The 4,136-nt window shown below is 34.7% G+C and overlaps 1 non-coding gene across 1 annotated transcript; it reads left to right on the forward strand.

The window, feature by feature from the left end:
- Positions 1-817: 817 nt before the first annotated feature.
- Positions 818-924, forward strand: LOC121222808 (small nucleolar RNA R71). Its single transcript, XR_005920179.1, has one exon. It is a non-coding gene; the product is annotated as a small nucleolar RNA R71 (small nucleolar RNA).
- The last annotated feature ends 3,212 nt before the right edge of the window (positions 925-4,136 follow it).

Genomic DNA, 4,136 nt, shown 5'->3' on the forward strand with positions numbered 1-4,136 from the left:
ATTAGTCTTGAAGAATCCTTGTGAGTTTTCTATGTCTAAACTGGAAAATGATTTGCAAAACTACTTAAGAGAAGTTAGTAGGAGGAAGTTTAGAGTTCAAGAAGGGATGCAAGGGAGGTTAAGAAAGATGAAAAGAGAAATGTTGTGTACCTGTAGGTAAATGAAAGAGTGTTAACAGTTGAAGAGACGTAAATAGGGGTAATGGGTTGACCAGTTTGTATAAACTTATAGGGTATGTAGTGTGAAAAAGAAGGAAGAGGAAAAAGTAAAAAGGGTTTTGGAGGGAACCCTAGAATTACGTGGCCCTAAAAATGTTTGGCACTTTCTTCACGGGCTTCCTAATCAGGATAGGGTCCAACTGTCCAAAATCTTTTCCTTGGACTTTTTCTCTCTTTTCAACCCATATTTTCTTTCACTTTAATGTCCACTTACCCACTCTGTTGTTGCATAATTTACTTCTTGATTGCTAGGGCAAACACCTATTGGTACTACATCTATCGTGCTTGCACCTTCATTCTTTCTTTGTACTTCTTTTAAAATCTGTAAACTAATAAAAAATATAACTAGAATTGAAAATAACATCAACTAATTAAAGATGAAAGCCGAAAAAGCAAAATTAAAGTAAAACAAAAAAAAAAATAAAGACAGGATAGAGATGTTACGCTTAAATATCTCTAAGTTCAATAGATTGTTTGCCTTGATTTACATGAGCACCCCAGTAGTGCTTTAAATGTTGTCTATTGAATTTAAATGTGACCCCTATCTACATATCCTTGACATCCACTGCTCCATGAGGATTGAAACTTTCCTATGCTGAAACCCACGCATAGGACATTTCCTAAACAAATCTTTGAACCTTTCCTATGCTTTATACAATGTTTCATCCTCTAGTTGCTTGAAGGATGTTATGTCATTTCTTAGTTTGGCATTCATATTGAGTGGGTTATATCACAACAGAAATATATGACAAAGATCATTCCATGATTCTACTGTTCCAGATGGTAAATCTTTGAGCCATGTTCTAGTACGATCTCTTAAATAATAGGGAAACAATTTTAGTTTTAGGGCATCTTCAGGTACACCCGATTCAGTTGCTCATTCATAGCAGGTGGATTGTTATTGTCTTGATTCATTGCTCTTTGTTCTCTTGTCCTTCTTAGTAAGGTCCTTTCAATTTCTTGATCTAAGGGATAGAGTTCTTTAGCAGAAGTGTCTCTACAGATACAACTAGTAACAGGGCTATTGAGATCACAAAACAAACAACTAAAACTATAAAAATTGCGATAACAAAAACTAAAGTTAGCAATCACCAATCACCGGTAACGACACCAAAAACTTGTCGCATATGAATATGATGTGCAAATTGTACAAGTGTACATGTTGAATCAAGTAATAAAGTGATGACTGAGTATCGTTCCTACAAGGATTAGATGAGTGCTCTTTTTCTAAGTTATCGCAATTGAACAGAAAAGATAAATGTATTGAATGATGTTTAATGAAATTAAAATGGGATTAAAACATTAGAAGTGAGAGTAATGAAGTATACTAGTAGAGATTACAATTGCAACAAATAAAAACAAAAGAACAAAGGAATTTAGCAATGTCTGAATATTGTTCGTGATGGCTGGGATTACTAAGGGATCTGTTCTAACCTGTGAATAGTGCCCTGACAAAACTATGGCGAACTTACTACTCGATTGGGTACCAATGTGGTTTTCCTCTGTCGAAAGTAAGACCTAGGGTTAGTCAACCCTAAGGCACTATATGTCTATAGCCTTAGGATTAACAACTACTACTAAAGCTCAACTCTCTAAATGGTATAAGGTAAGGCTCTATATCTAGATTTTCCATGAGTATTTCACTCAACACTCACTTATATTACCCAACTTCAATCCAGGTAACCGAATGCTGTTGGTGTCAAGCTACCTTAAGACTTATTGAGCAATCATCAACACTCTCTTAAGAAATTAAACAAAAAACAACCATTGGGTAAAGCAGTAATATGAACCATCTTAATCCATAAAGATTAATCGAAGTTAAAACACCATTTAAAGCAAACACCAGCCGTATTAAGTTAGCTCATGGCTAGGCTACACAAATTCAAGTTTTTTTCGTATCATCAATATCCCAAAATCTCAGTTTAGAATAGAAGAATTGAAACAAAATGCAGAGGAAGAAATATGGGTTTCAAAACTCAAATCCCCCCAACTTGGTGTCTTATTGCTCGTCTTCACCAAAGTTCACAATTAGCTCAACTTGCCCCTCTTTCCACAATGAGACCTCTATCCAAGCTTAGAAAAATTATCAGTTTTTCTTTTTGTCTCTCTCCCTTTGATTGCCTTTTATACTTCGGTTATCTTCTAGGATAAAAGTTGTCACCCAGTTATGGCTTTTTCACTAATTTTGCAGTGAATATTCTCCATTACACGAGTATGTGGGCAACCAAATGGTGAGTGCTCTCATTGTTGACTAGGTGTTTGTCATTTTCGTAAAATCGTAAAATTACTTAGATCTTTTAATTTTGAGGGCACAAATTTGGGTACCTCTTCGATTGGCTTGTAGTGCTTGACTTCTTCCTCTTCCTTCATGGGTTCATCAATGTCTTTTGTACTTTTCTCCTATTCATGGATGGATATTATTGGCGACTTTAATGGCTTCCGCAATCGCATCACGATCGCCTTTACATGCTTCTTCCATATCTTCGAAGATTATTCTCCGTATTGCTTGGGCCCCATGTAGTTGCTCCGGATCTAGGTATTATTCAATTGGAGTGTTGGAGCTTCGGGTCATCAACATCTTGAAAGGAAAATAAAAAATAAAAAAACTAAAATTGTATCTATATGTTTTAACTTTTCTACTTATCTTATTAGTTGTAAAAATTTATTTTAAAAATTTATTCCCGAAACCTCCTCGACAATGACTCCAACAACTTGACCACCTATAAACGCATTACCATTTATAGTAAAAATATAATACTAAAAACATAAGAATTATGAATGGCAGTCTCTGCAAGTGCACGAGTCAAATTGTAATATAGTTTATACAACGAAATACTTGGAAGTATTTCAAGGATCGTACCCAAGGGAGGATGTAATAATTTATGAAAACGTTTTAATAATAACAAGTCCAAGTAGTAGTAATTAATTCCTATATTAAAATGAACCATAAAACAAGTAATGAGATAAAAATAACTAAATAAAGAAAAGAAAGAAAGAAGAAAAGTAAACAAACGAAATAAATCAATAAACCAATCAAGAAGGTTAACTCGCTTCAAGGTTTGTAACTAACTTCATATTAAGGTTTTAGAGTGGATTAGCTACCGGTTAACCAATTATTACGTCCTGGCCTCTAATTAACTAATCGATTGGTTGATAATTGCTTATCTCCTAACATCACTTTCAGAACTAGGATAAATTATGGTTTACTCAGTTTGACTTATCTCCCGACCTTGTCTAGCCTATGATAACTTCCTACGGTTGTCAATCCTAGTGGTTTAAGCAAATGAAATCATACCAACAAATCATTCACGGGAAAACCTAAATCCTTCATTAATCACATTTTCACCCAAATAAACCCAACACTTAAATGAAAGGAAAACTAAAACTAAAATTATAGAGAAAAGCTTAAAATCTGAAAACCCATACTAAACAAGTGTCTAAAGAGCTTATTTATAGAGTTAGGTTTTTTTGTCATCCTCAACCCTAAGTTAGCTATCATTTTTATGTTAATTTACATTTTGTGGACCAAAACACCCCTTGATCATAATTGTTCCTATACAGGCTCGGTGTCACAGCACCTTAGTGTCTATGTCACGACACTGAAGGCAGTATGCCTGGTTCAGGTTTGGCATAAAAGGAAAACTTGAAATTGTTGTACTATGGTCCCTATGTTGCGATAATGAACTTCCCCTGTTGCAACACAACAACCAACCTTGAGATCCTATGCCTTTGAATGGTATCATGCACACTCACTAAGTACGTTAGCTCACCCTTAGGCCTCATTCGGCCCCTAAGGACATCAAAAGACTTAAAACATAATAAAAATGTTTGTATTCAAGCTCCTTAATTATGAAAACTAGTTTAATTTGCTCCATCGTATTATACCAGATCATGTAATGACTAGTTGATTGAGTGGAA

Source organism: Gossypium hirsutum, chromosome D10 (genome assembly GCF_007990345.1).
Source record: "Gossypium hirsutum isolate 1008001.06 chromosome D10, Gossypium_hirsutum_v2.1, whole genome shotgun sequence".
NCBI classification, from domain to species: Eukaryota; Viridiplantae; Streptophyta; class Magnoliopsida; order Malvales; family Malvaceae; genus Gossypium; species Gossypium hirsutum.